Consider the following 14805-nt stretch of genomic DNA (forward strand, 5'->3'; position numbering starts at 1 on the left):
AGTGACACCAGCAAGGGGCACCATAGGACTGTCAACACAAACCCTACAGAATAATTGTTTTGAACAAACACAGAAGGATGAGAGAAACTTTGTGGGATCAGGTGAATACTCAGATCATGAATGGAGAAAAACCCCAAAAGTGGCCTCATTAAGGAGAGAAGAAGATCAATTCCACATCACACAGCTCATCCCTCCAGGTGTCACAGCTTAGTGACACGAGAGGCTCCCAGTCCTATGGTTTGCTCTCAGGAGAGAGTAGTAGCATGGGAGTGGTGTGTCTCCTATCCAGGTGGAACAGTGCCCAAGAGACCCACTTCTTCCCCACCACTAGGATCACCTTGGCTGTGTGGTAGTTAGTTGGCAACAGGGAATAGAAACTGCAGATCCCAGTTACTGCTTCCTGGACTACAGCCTGCTTGGGTACTGCACCTGTGGACATCCCTCTGCTGGTCACTGGGCACTACAATGCCCTATGTACTGACCCACCCCCAGACTGACTTAAGAAACTCAGGGAGCAAGGTCAAGGGTCTCGTGTAATCTGAGTTCTCTCACTGCAGAGTTGATCCTAATTCAGGATCCAGCCCTAGTGAAACCATCAGACATTCTCAGCACCATTTCTCTCTACGTGGGGTGGAGAGAAGGCATGAAATGAGAAGTCCCAAGTGTAGGAACCTCTGCTACAGAGAGAACAAGACTGTGGGGCTTCAGTGTCCACAGAAAAGTCCTGAGATGGCCTCACAACACCTGGCTGGGCATCCTGCCAAAGATATTTGTCTTAGAGTCACTTAGCAAAATCTGAGAAAATCTCACCTCTTTCCATCCCTGTGCCTGCCTAAGGTGACAAACCAGTGCTGGATGAAGGGAGGGAGGAGATTGAAGTGAGAAACCAGGCAAACCTGTGAGCAAAAGAAACGACCAAAAGAGGAAGAGGAAGCCACAGTCCCACAACCTCCTCTGTCCACATTATAAGCAGCATTTGGCCACACAGTCCTTTACCCATGTGAACAAGGGTCCTGCCTATTAAGTCACAGAGTCCCCCCCCCACCACCTCAGCCTAGAGGAGTCAGTCTCCCTCAGATCTTGCTGTCTCAGGTTACACTTTTCCATTCTGAATGTCCACAAGGAGGATCTGAAGAGGAAGGTGGAGGAAAGTGAGGGATTCATGTATCCAACAGCAATGAGGTCACTGGTAGTGTTAAGTGGGAGGAACTGTGAGAAGGGAAGAGACCCAGTTAAGAGGGGAGAATAAAGCAATGCCCACCTCTGCCCTTCTCCATTGTGCTGACTCTGAACTGGGTTTTCAAAAGGGATTTCCAACATTCCACAAAGCCTGCTGTTTCAGGATTATGGAGAATGTGCAAGACCAGTGGATTCACCAGCTGTAAGGAGGTAAATTCATACCTGGAGTGACAACACCACGAGAATTGGTCAGGCATTCTGTATGTCCATGGATGGTAGTTCTGATAGAAGCAATGTGTGCCGGGAAGAGAGGCACATCTGTATACAGGGTGTCTCTTCCAGTAAGAGCAAAATTCTGTCCCTTCTTGATGGAAGGGTCCAATGTAGCCATCCTGCCACCAGGGTGCTAGCTGGTCACCTCAGGGAGCAGTGTCACATCAGTGTCTCTCTGCTGCTGGCAGATTGGGCACTCAGTGGTGACTGTAAGCAGGTCAGCATTGGTGAGTGGGAAGTGCATGTTGCAGAGCCCTTGAACAATCTCCATCCCTTACACCATGTCCACTTTCATCATTGGTCTGAGTGATGACATGGGTGATGGAGAAAGAAACAAATTAGCATCTGTGGAACAGCATCAACTGTCATTCTGTCAAATTCCTCCTCTGCAGATCACTCTTTGTTGAGCATCACACAGGATGGAAATTTCTCCACTTCCTTTCACACTCAGAGTGGTCCAGCCATGTCCCTGTTACACAATTTCCTTCTTGTCATTTTCCCTCATAATCCTTCAAGTCTCTGAATATCCAGCCACACCATTGGCCTAGCACATGGACAGGTATGTAATCATATATCTGTCATTTATCTTACCAGGGAAAGTGGGCAACCTGGTGCACTGCCCAAAGCTCTGACTGTGGTGAAATTTCCCCTCACTCCCATTTTGCTGGGATGCCCCAGAGTGGGTTGTAGGTCTGGAGCTGTCCACATTCAAGTGCTGACATCATGTCCTGAAGAACCATCCATCAACCAAGCTTGAGCCTTCTCTTCCACTGTCATTTATTTAGAGGGCTCTGCATGAGACACTATGTGCAGGTAGGAGAGAGGGGGCTCTGCAGCAGGAGAGGCGACCACAGGCAATTGGGCCACTTCATTAACTTACCTGTGCCTTCAGGGTCTTCACGAGTTCCATTGCATGTGTACCACTTCCATGTCATGATGGAGGGATGCTTTCACATCCCAGATTATGGCACTGGCTGGTTCATGATAGGTAGCCCAGGATACATGAGCACTCAGTTCTGTCCATGTTCAGTGCCTCCTAAGGTCCAGTAGCAAGTAAATGTGATTTCTCAAGAACAGAGCATTTGTCCACGTAGGAGGACAGGACTTTACCAAATATCCTAGAGTCATGAGCCATGACTCACTACAGGGCCCTGTCAAAGACTCACAGCCTCACTTCATCCTCTGATACCACTGGATCTGCTGGACCACATGGCCAGAGTGACCAGCACCCAGCATCCTGGACCTGTTGCAGAACCTGCTGCTATTTTTGACCCCTCTGAACACCAGCAGTTTTTTGAGGTTTCTTGGTACACAGGCTGGAGTTCTGCACACAAATGAGAAATATGCAACCTTCAAAATACAAGGATGTCCACTTCTGTTGTGCCTTCTCCCACACGCCAGGAGTCCCATATGGGGATTCTGCAGTTGCTAAGTTTGTCAATTGCACTTAGGCATTCTGGATCCTGAGAAACAGCAATGGGATAGTTAGACAGACTTGTGATTAAACTACACTGCCCTCCTGACATCCACAAGGCCGTCATCTGACCGGCTGACCACTGCGACATTGTGTCTTCCTAGGAATCAATATCAATTCAAATCCAGTGCCAGGTAGTCCCTCAAAATCTTTTTATTTCCTTTTACTCAGTTCAGTAACTATGGAGAAAGGCCATAGCATCTGAGAGAGAGACAGAGACAGAGACAGAGACAAAGAGAGACAGAGAGAGAGAGAAAGCATATGCATTTTGAATCATGCCAGGATAATTCCTGAAGGAGTCCCCAGCCTCCCCTTCTCTCAAGGGGTTTTGTGCCTGAAAAGTGAGTTGAATCTGGGAATTGATGAAGGGCCATGATTCATTTTTTATGACTTGAGTCATATTTTTGTTCTCTTGACCTTGAACTTTTGTGCTGATACAAATCAAGTAAGAAGTTTTCAGGCATCCTCTCTGTTTTGCTGGTGGCTCTCTGTGGTCAGAACATTCCAATGCTGCTTTTTAAGTTTTTCTTTTTGCACTGGGGATGGACTCTAGGGCCTTGTGATTGCTAGGCAAAGATGGTAGGCAAGCTCTACCATGTGAGCACACCCTCAGCCCCTTATGCTTCTGTGAATCTGCTGTCCTCTATGGTAGCCAAAGTTACCTTGCCTTTGGTGGCAGGATGCCTTCACTTGAACCTTCCACTCCAGGACCTACACAATCCTGCTACATTCAGGTTCCCAACTCAGCAGCAGCCATTCCCACTGCAAGTTCTGACCTGCAGAGAAGAGCAGTCATAGAGCCTTGCAGAATGTCAGTGATGCCCTCACAAGTTCCTCAAAGGACAGGTAAGAGGGATACTTTCTGGACTCTTTCAGTGTGGATTGAGGAAACTTTAATGATAAATCCCACTAACATTCCTCTCTCCTCTAACTATTTAAATTCATTCCTCTATAGTAATCAAGGCAGATGTGGATTTCCAGTTCATTCGCTGAGGGTCACCATTTGCTCCACCAACAAGAAAAAATGATGCCAGAACTGTCTTTGCTTTCATGAGCTACAACATAAAATAGGGTATCTTGCAGGGTGCCAGTGGCTCACGCCTGTAATCCTAGATACTTGGGAGCCTGAGACCAGGAGGATTACAGTTCAAAACCAACCCCTGCAAATGGTTTGCAAGACTCCATCTCCAAATAAAAAGAGCAAAATGGGCTGGAGGTTTGACTCAGGCAGTACTTCTGTTTAGTGGGTCCATATCAAAAACTCTGCCATGATTTGATTTTTATTCTTTCTACCATTATCTCTCACTACTGTATCAATTACCACATATATGGGGTCCTCAGTTTTCTGTGGGAATAACTTAGCAAAATCAAGTAAGTACTTTGGCGTGTAGCACTCAGCCTGATGGGTTTCACTCTGTAACTCACTCTTAGGGATATTAAAGAGCCTAAATGTAGTTATGAGTCTAGAAGCAAAGATAGGTGGTGAGGTGGGACCTTGGTGAACCAGGACTGTTTGCATGGCAACTGTCAGGGAGCAGTTCAATATAGATTCCTTGGAGTATGCACGGTTAACCTTCTCCTCTGGGGAAGGAGAAACTACTACTGGTGACAAATTTCTCTTCAGAATTTAGGAACTCAATGACCTCAGCCTCATCAGGGTCTTCCCGCATGTCCACATTCAACATTCAACATCCCACTCTGTCCCTGTCAGTGCCCTCACTGACAGGACAGAGTAACCTTATATGTAAGTAAGGTTACATTTAAGGGAGGGAGGGTAAAAGAAGGAAGATGAGAAGGTAACTATGGTTTATGTACTCTCTACAGAAGAATGGATATACAAGTTTTACTGTGGTTAAAACCACCATAAGAAAAGGACTAAGGTATAAAGAAGAAAAATAGAGAAGATGAACCAAATCAATCTATAACACATATAAACATAGAAGTTCCATAAGAAAACTCCCTGTGTAGCTATCTTTTTTATGATATTGGAATTTGAACTCAGAGCCTTCATCTTGAGCCACTCCACCAGCACTGTTTTTATGAAGGGATTTTCAAGATAGTTTTTCACAAAACTATTTTCCCGGGGCTTCCTTTCAGTTGTGATCCTCCTGATTTCTACCTCCTGAGTAGCTAGGATTACAGGCATGAAACCACTGGTGCTTGGCTGCATAGCTATCTTAAACAACCAAAAATGTGATTTTTTTCTTCTTTTCTTATACAAAATTGGAGAACAGAGGGCAGAACTAGTCCTGTCTGCAGAGGGTACCAGTAGGAGAGGGGAAACGGTGAAGGAGGATGAATATGACGCAAATACTGTGTACACATGTGTTTAAATAAAAAAATGATATCTGTTGAAACTATTCCAGGAATTGGAGGGAAGGCAGGATGAAGGAAAATGGTGGAAGAGTGAATTTAAGTATGATATATTTGATATATTGTAAGGACTTTTATAAATATCACACTGTACCCCCACCCAGCATAATAATTAAAAAAGTGTCCCCAAAATCTTAATGTTATGAGCACTGCAGAAATTTCCAAGTTCAATGTCCCCTTGAAAAATCAAGTGAAATTCAGCTGTGAGTCCTTGTAAAAAATTCAAAAGAATTATTACATACTTCCTGTATTCCATGTATTTACATGCCATTTTAGCATCTTTTTTTGAGAACTGTCTGTTCAATGAATTTGCCCACTCATTAATTGGATTTATTTGATCTGTTAGGGATAATTTTTTGGCTCTTTATACAGATTTCTTTCTTTCTTTTGGTAGTACTGGGGTTTGAACTCAGGGCCTCATGTTTGCTAGGCAGGCACTCTACAACTTGAGCCACTCTGCCAGCCCTGTAGAACTTTATCTGTTCTGGATATTGTCCAGTGAATAGCTAGCAAGGATGTTCTTGTGGTCTGCAGGTTCTCTCTTCATTCTGTTAATTATTTCTTTTCTGTTGAGAATATTTTAAATTTGATTAATCCCATTTATCAATTCTTGCTCTAATATCCTGAACAGCTGGATTCCATTCACAAAGTTGTTGCCTGTATCTGTATCTTCTAGTGTCTTCCCTGTTTTCCTGTGGTACTTTCAAAATTGTAGGAATTACAGGGGATCATTGATCTACTTGAATTGATTTTTCTACAGGGTGAGAGATAGGGACCTATGTTTATCTTTCTGCATGTGGAGAACCAGTTTTCCCAACACCATTTTGGGAACAGGCTGTCTTTTCAATGGTATATGTTTTTTGCCCTTTGTCAAATATCAGATGGCTAAAACTGTGTCCTTTTATTTCTCAATCTTCTATTCTATTTCCATGTCAAACATTAATATGGATACAGTATCCATACTTAGAAACAATAAGGAAACAGGGGACATGAGCAACACTACAGACCCAATGGACCTAACAGACAAGTGAGAACACCCAGCCAGCAGCAGCAGAGCACACATCCCCTTGCATACATCAGAACATTCTCCAGGAAAGAGCAAGGATGGTCATAAGACAAGTCTGAATGAATTTCAGAAGACTGAAATCACACCAAGTATCTTTTCAGACCACAAAGGCAAGCAGGAAACCTCACAACTGCATGGAAATTTAAAAACACAATATTGAACAACCATAGGGTCAAAGAAATCAATAGGGAAATTGGAAACTATTGCAAGTCAAACTAAATTGAGAGCAGCATATATGGAAAATTATGGGATAAGGTAGGATGACAGCTAGGTGGCCAAGCACATGCTTAGCATGCTACAGGCCCAGGGTTCAATTCCCAGCACCAAAAGTGAAAAAGAGTAAAATAAAACCTTAATGAGTGATGCAAAAGAAGTTCTAAGAGGGAAGTTTGTAGTAATAAATACCTATAATATTAAAAACACAAAAATTTCAAATAAACAACCTACCTTCACAATTCTGTTCCTGATTTCCCACAGAGCACTACTCCCAGAGATGATGCAGGAATCTGGCCTCATTAGGAGGTTTGTTCATCTGTCCTGTGTAGGCCACTCTTATCAACTTAGCACTTTCTCAGAGTTGTGACAGGTAGGGATGGGTCCAATGTGACCCTCACACTCATATGTCAGACAGACATTATGGATGACAGCACTGGAGTGAATCTGATTTATACAAACAGAGAGGCAGCTTTGTGCTGCCTATGGGTCCTGAACAGTGAGCAGAGAAAGCCCAGAGCCATCTACAAACACAGAGAAAGTGACACACACCTGCAGCCCTCACCTGGAGCCCTGACTCCACCTCCATGTGGAGCAGGACACCTACCCTTAGTGACCCCTGGATGATCCTAGAATCCAGTAGCCCCTACCTCAGGCCTCTGTGCTTGATGTGGATTCTTCTCCATTTGGGGAACTTTCCTTTATTCTTTTCTGCTGATGACTGTGATGATATGCAGATTTTAGGTACATTATATGGACCATTTCTAGGGCTCAGATCAGATAAGGACCCATTAGTGGGTGCCTACATTCTACAACACCAAGAACCTGTCATGTCCAAAGCCCACGTTCCATCCTGCTCTAGAAATTAATGATGGCAAGGCTGCTCCAAGTCCCAGACACCACTGACCCATGACCACTCTGAGGAGAGAAGTGCAGGATGCAAAGGAGGAAGGTGGGGCTCACAGATGGGGTGTCCATCCTCAAGATGACCCATGCAGTGTGTGGTGAGCATGCATGAAATACAAATCATCACCCAACCAACTGGAAGAATTCAGCCCTGAGGAACAGGGGCACAGAGGAGGTAAGAATGCCTTGGAATCTCTTCTGGGGAGATGGGTGTGAGGATTTTGTTGCTAAGAAAAAAGGTAGGCCATGGATTGGATGTTTTAGCAGAGCAAATCCACAATCAGATCCCAGAGAAGAGCCATGTTTCCTTCCACATGTCCCTCTATCTCCTCTATGGTCATCCCCATGATGAAGCTCCACATGAGCTGCACAGTCAGGTGTACTTTTTGTCTCTTCTGCTCGGCATCTGCCCTGCAACAGAGACCTGCAACTTCCCAGTAGCATCCACAGTGCTGGGGAGGTGACTGGCCTTGGTGAGGACCCCACAATGCAGTGCAGTTGAATGGACTGAAAGTGTAAAGGGGACTCCATGGAAGTCTTGAGAAGGAAGGACTGTACTTCAGTCAGTTTCATCTAAAAAATGCCAGCTCTGAAAGAACCAGGTGTATTTGGTGCTATATACTAGCCCTCAGTGAAATGAGGACAGATCAAGTGGATATGGAAGGGGGTGGAGGAAACCCCCTTTCTGTTGGAGGTGTCTGCAATGAGCATAGCGTAAGCCCTGGTCCCAGTTATAGGACCCCAAGAACCAGGCTCCTGAGAAGGGTAGATCCTCTTCCTGTGGGGCTGCTGACGTGACAATCCTACGACAAGCACAACGTGAATTCCAAAGTCACAACCTGACCTGCTGTGTTATGTGGCCTCATCCATCTGCACAGCTACAGCCATGGGTGGAGATGGCATGACCCTCACTCTCACAGCCTTGTTCTGCCTCAGTGAGACAGGAGGGAAAATGGGTACCGTTGTCTGGGAGGAATCTCAAACCACAGCCTCACCTGATTTGTGAGGAGACTCCAGGGGCTCATTAGGCTCCTGGGAGGAGAAGACCTGCTCAGGCTTCAGGGACAAACCTCACAGAGAACTCTCTTCCAGGGCTGAGGGTGAAACCAAAGACCCAAGTGCTGGCAGGTGAGTGTGTCCTCAGCTATCCTTCCACATCACTGGGGACAAGGGTAGTGAGGATGGAGAACAGCAGATGTGGCTGATCCTGGGAGTGCCTGGAAGGTACTGGGATGAGAGCTGGGATAGGAGGTGGGATATCCTAGGACCCAGCCTCTGATTTCCTTGCAGGGACCCTCCCCAAACCAACCCTCTGGGCTGAGCCATGTTCTGTAATCACCCAGTGGATTCCTGTGACCATCTGGTGTGAGGGGACCCTGGAGGCCCAGGAATACCATTTGAATAAAGAGGGAGCTCCAGAGACCTGGATTAGACAGACTCCTCTGCAGCCCAGAAAAAGGCCAAGTTGTTCATTTCATCCATGACAGAGCAGGATGCAGGACGATATCTCTGTTATTATGTCAGCCGTGCTGGCTCTTCAAAGTTCAGTGAACCCCTGAACCTGATGGTGACAGGTGATGGTACACTCAGGGGTCCCAGCCCCAGCATCTGCCTCCAGGAAAGGGTTCTAGACCTAGGGGTGTCCCCCTCTCACAGCCCAGCCCTGAGTACAGTGTGTGAGGTGTGAGCCCATTTAACACACTGCCTCATTCTCTTCTCAGAGTCTACTACAGCAAACCCAGCCTCTCAGCCCTGCCCAGTCCTGTGATAACCTCAGAAGGGAACGTGACCCTCCAGTGTGGCTCATGGCTGTGATTTAACAGGTTCATTCTGACTAAAGAAGGAGAGCACAATCCCTGTTAGACCCTGGACTCCCAGCAACGCCCCAGTGGGCAGTTTCAGGCCTTCTTCCCTGTTGTCCCTGTTACTCCCAGCCTCAGGTGGATGGTCATATGCTATGGTTATTACAAGAACTAATCCAAGGAGTGGTCAGGACCCAGCAATCCCATGGAGCTCCTAGTCTCAGGTGGGGTAGCTTAATTTTTGACACAATTATTTTTGAATCCCTAACACTTTGCCATTAGCTGAAGCTGAGGGAGTGCCGAGAAACTGAGTCAGAGACCCAGAGTGGAGAATAACTAAAACAGGCAATGGACCCTCATCCACTGGCTCATCTTCGATCCACTGGGATCCAGGAAGCCATTCCTCCTGACCCAGGAGGCCCTTGAGTCTTCACTCATGGAGAGAACCTGATCCTCGAGGGTCACTCTGTCATCATCTATGACAGATTCTCTCTGTCCCAGGATGGGGAACTTGACCTCAGACAGCATCCTAGCTGGCAGCTCCAGGCTGGGATCTCTGATGCCAACTTCCTCCTGGGTCCTGTGAGTGGCTCCCATAGGATCCAGTACAAATGCCATGTTGCACACAGACTCTCCTCCAGGTTGTTGACCTCCAGCACACACTGGGCATTCTAATCACAGGGAAAGAGCCTATCAGTGTCAGTCAGAGACAAGACTCTGCACAGGGCCTGCTGGAGGAGCCTTAAGAGGTGATGTGGATCTCGGGATGGAGACACAGAAACTGAGTAGGAGTGGGGAGGGGAAGAGTCAGAGAAAAGAGAGACAGAGACATGTAGATCCTCAGAGACATGCCCTGTGAGGTCTCAGCTGAGGACAAGGTGGGGATACTCATCACCCTCCTTCTATCTAGGACAGCTCCCTGATAGACCCTCCCTCCTGGTGCAGCTTGGCACCACAGTGTTCAGGAAAGGATGTGACCCTGCTGTGTCAGTAATGGAGCTCAATGGATACTTTCCTTCTGTCCAAGGATGGGACAGCTGAGTGCGCCACTCCCATCTCTTATCAAAGTTCCAAGCTCAGCAACACTGGGCAGAATTCTCCATGAAAGCTGTGACCTCAGCCCTCAGGTGTGCAATGATTCTCCCATAGCTCATCCTCTTAACTTTTGTCACATCCCAGTGACCCACTGAAGCTCCTGGTCTCAGGTGAGACCCCTGGGCCTGTCCATTCTGAGCTCAACAGGCCACTCAGGGCCCTGCCCCAGGACAGCTCTGAACTTGGTTGAGAGTGAGGCAGACATAGGAGGAGCACTCCTCAGAGAGGAGTAAGGTAGCAGTGTCCTCCCAGACACGTGACCAACTCCCGTTCATTGGAACCTAAAGTGCCAAACGGGCTGTGGGAGGTCCTTGAATAAGCCACAAGGCAGATGTAGGGGAGTGAGAAGATCTGGGGTGCTCAGAAGCAGCCCCAGTGTCTCACCCTATTCTCCTTATTCACAGGACCCTGTGGGGTAACAACACTCCCATATACAGGGCCCATCTCAACAGCTGGTGAGTCTTTGGGGTTTCTGTTCAGGGAATTCTCTGGGTCCCCAAGCTGCCTGGAGACATTTTAGACCACCTAAGCCCTCACTCCTGTGCCAGCTCTGATTGTGTCCAGGGGGCTGTGGGTCACATATCAGTGTGTCAGAATCCATGAGGTACAGGAATTCAGAACCTGGGTGCCATGAGGGTGAAGTCAAGACAGAGGGAAATTTGGGGACCTAAGCTGAGGGAAAAGTAGCCAGGTTAACACAGGGAGCAAGATGCTCACTCACTCACCTCTTAGCCAACCCCAGAGGTCCTGAGCATCATTCCTTCACCCCATTGACTCAGGACCCCAGACAGGAAAGGGAAGGGCTCTGGTAGGAGGTTGAGTGCAGGGGAACAGAATCTGAGTTCTGGGATTGGTGCAGCCTCCTTGGAGACACTGACTTGGACAAGCCCCTCCCTCATGTGGGGCTCAGTTTCTCCAAGTGTAAAGGAGTAGCCTGACCCAGACCTTCAAACTTCTTCCAATGCCTAATATGGCTGTGACCACCTGGCAGAGGAAGCCTCCCAGGGCAGCCTCCAGGACACAATTATTCAGTGGGCCTGTCCCCTCTGCACAGTGACAGTGACATTGTGCAAGGGACAGGCACAGTGATGGTCCCATATGCAGGACAATTTGAATTCTTTCTTTCCAGTTAGGATTCCTTTTTCTTCTGTAATGCTTTTGATAGGGCTTCCATTACAATCTTTTAATTCTTTCTTTTTGGAGCTAAAGATTGAGCCAGAATCTTGGCTTTCCAGGCAGGTGCTGTTCCACTGATTTAAACTCCCAGCTCTTGGTGTTTTCAGACAGTCTCACTCTGTTCCCTGGCTGGTCTTGAATTTGCAGTGGCCCAGCCTCTGCCTCCTGAATGCTAGGAATACAGGTGTGTTCCACTGTGTCTAGCTTCTGTTATGATCTTGGTTAAAAGTGGTGAAAGTGTACAGCTTGTCTCTTTCTAAATTTCAAATCATTCATATTTTCTCATGAGAGCTGCCATGGCACACAGCTCTGTATTGAGCCCCCAGCACCTGTCCCTGTGGATGTGTGGGAAGAAGAGGGAGAACTGGATGGGCCAGCAGGATGTGGTTTCCAGACCTGACTTGGAAACAGGGAAGATGCTGAAACTGATGGGGGAGGAGGAGCAGTTGGGCAAGTTATGGACAGGACACATGGACACATCCATAGGAACCCTAGAACACAGTCCTTAATCCACACCTGGTGGGTCCCTTGGCCCCCAAAAATAACAATCCATTGCAGACATTACTTGTTGCTCATGCATCTCTCCCTTTGCTTTGGGAATCTTCTTAATAGTCCTTCTGCTCTGGTCACAGGTGTCATTGTGGGGTTGCAATAATAATAACCCACTTTTCTCTTCAGTTTTTGGCTTCCTCAGATACAAATGAAATCAGACTACAACAACTGCTCCAAATGGGTTCTCAAAATACTTAAATAAAGCATTGCCTTTACTTGGCAATTCCAGTTCTCCATAGATAACCAAAGAAATACAAGGAAAGATTGTCATACACCCATCTTCCTATTCACAATAATAAAAATAAAAGCAATCCAATGACCACAGAGATTTAATAATGTAGACATGTGATAGATATTTTTCTACCTTTGTGGGGATCTCAGAACCAAACTCAGTGCTTTGTGTGCACAAGGCAGTCAGTCCTCCAGTGAACTAAATCCCCAGCCTGGTTACCACCTCATCTTAAATAGAAATTAACTAGGGCACAGAAGAGCCTTGAAGACAGTGTACTGAGTGACATCCTCCAGCAGCACTGTGACAAACCCTGTGTGGTTCCTATTACATGAGGCAGATAGAGAAGTTCATCTCCAGGAGACAGAAGGTTGAGCACTAGTGCTCAGGGTTTGGGGAGGAGAGCAGGCAGTTGGTGTCTCATAGGACAGAGTTTCAGACTGGAAAAATGACAAGCTCTAGAGATGATGGTGTAATGTTTGTACAGAAGTTTGAGTGAGCTCCACTGAAACTGTGTGTGTGTGTGTGTGTGTGTGTGTGTGTGTAATGTTTGTACAGAAGTTTGAGTGAGCTCCACTGAAACTGTGTGTGTGTGTGTGTGTGTGTGTGTGTGTGTGTTGGATATTTTCAAGATAGGATCTTGGGAACTATTTGCCCTGGCTGCTCCTTGAGCCATGACCGTCCTGATCTTTTGCCTCCTGACTAGCTAGGAATACAGGTGTAAGGCAAGGGCACCAAATACCATATTCTCTCTTTGGTATGTGATTTTCACCACCATCCTCCCTGAATAAAACGCCTTCCCCACTGATATTCTGGGCTGTTCTCCATAGGGAGATCCAAGTCAACTACACAGACGCAAGAACAGTCTCCTGGCTGTTTCCAGAGACCCAGCTGCAGTCTCCTGGCTGTTTTCACAGCTGCTCAGCTGTTTTCATTACCAGGTCTCAGTTGCTCAGCTGATTTCAGACATCTTCTGGGAAAATCCACTTTGTTTTCAGGAGCGGCTTGGTGGAATCAACATCCTCTCTAGACCCCAGCACTGACTCTGAGTCTGGGCTGTCAGAAGCTGAGAGCTGAGCCCATTATCCCCATTAGGCAGCTCTTGGTGCATCAGTGGGCATTTTTATGCAATGAACATCCACAGCCCTGTGGTGGTCCTGGGCACACAGACATGTTATCCCTTCGCTGCCTTGACAGATGATGAAAGGGGGAAAGGAGAGCCACAAAGGTGTCTAATTGAACAAGACTGCACATGTTCAAGGTGTGCACTGTGAGGAGCTGATGTGCACATGTGTTTTGCACCCATGGCTAAAATCATACACATATCACATTCGCTATAGCAATGCTGCACATAGGAACCCTGAATCTGTTCATCTGACTAGTGAAGTTGGGGTCCGTGATTGCTGATGGAGTGTGTGGATCAAGGATTAAGACAGTGAGGGCAGAATGGCTTCACCTACCCACATCTACACACGTGTGTACCCTCACAGACACACACAGGCACCAGGAGAACCATGAGCCCCTTGTGAGATGGAACTTACCAGTATCCCTGCCCTCAGGAGAGGTCATATGCTCTCTTCTGTCAAATTAAAAGGGAACAATTAATTCCCTATGAGGCTATCTTGCACAGAAATGCCTTTTTTTCAAAAATGAAGGAATTAAGGAAGGTAAAAATGGGCCCTATTGGAGGTGGTACCAATGGGAGAGCACAGGATTAGGGACAAGGTGAAGGAGAGTGAATATAGTGGAAGTAATATGTATTTGTGTATGAAAATGGAAAAAATGAGACCTGTTGAAACTGTTCTAACAAGGTGGGAGGGGATACAAAGGAGAATGATGAGACGTGAATTTGACTATGATATATTGTAAGCACTTTTATAAATGTCACAGTGTACCCCCAGTATGACAATAATATAAGAATATTTAAATGAATAATAAAACAAAAAATTAAAATGAGCAATTATGAAGAAAATCACTAGGGGGAGAGAGAGAGTCTCATCTTGATTGTGTGCCTGTCTTCAGAATAACAACAATAAAGAACCCACCACAAAACCAGAAAAGCTTTTGAGTGTACATGGCTTAAAAAAATGCGACAATGGATCTGGCAAGAATCCATTGGGCAGAAGGGCTGCCAAAATTGCATATCAAAACACCACACCTTACCCAAATCCACACCTTTGAAGAGCAGGTACTCATGGATATGCAGACCCACTGGAACTAAGGGGATGTTCAGTCAGCAATAAATGACCCTACCACTGAAGGAGCAGAGACAAGATGGACACCAACCAGAGCATGAGGCACAGACCCAGCAAAAGACCCCACCACCTGGTGAGCACCCAGAAACTCCAGTCAGCTCAGCTCACATCCAAGGACCAGTTGTGGAGAACAAATGACCCATCTGTGAATGCAAAGAAGAAGGAAGGAGGGTGACTCCAAGTTGTCAGTGGAGGCCTGCAAGATCACCCTT

At 46.5% G+C, this 14805-nt stretch overlaps 1 pseudogene; it reads left to right on the forward strand.

The window, feature by feature from the left end:
• The first annotated feature begins 8385 nt into the window (after window positions 1-8385).
• On the forward strand, window positions 8386-9691 carry LOC109674492 (leukocyte immunoglobulin-like receptor subfamily A member 5; annotated as a pseudogene).
• Window positions 9692-14805: the final 5114 nt, after the last annotated feature.

The sequence above is a fragment of the Castor canadensis genome, chromosome 16 (genome assembly GCF_047511655.1).
Source record: "Castor canadensis chromosome 16, mCasCan1.hap1v2, whole genome shotgun sequence".
Lineage (NCBI taxonomy): Eukaryota > Metazoa > Chordata > Mammalia > Rodentia > Castoridae > Castor > Castor canadensis.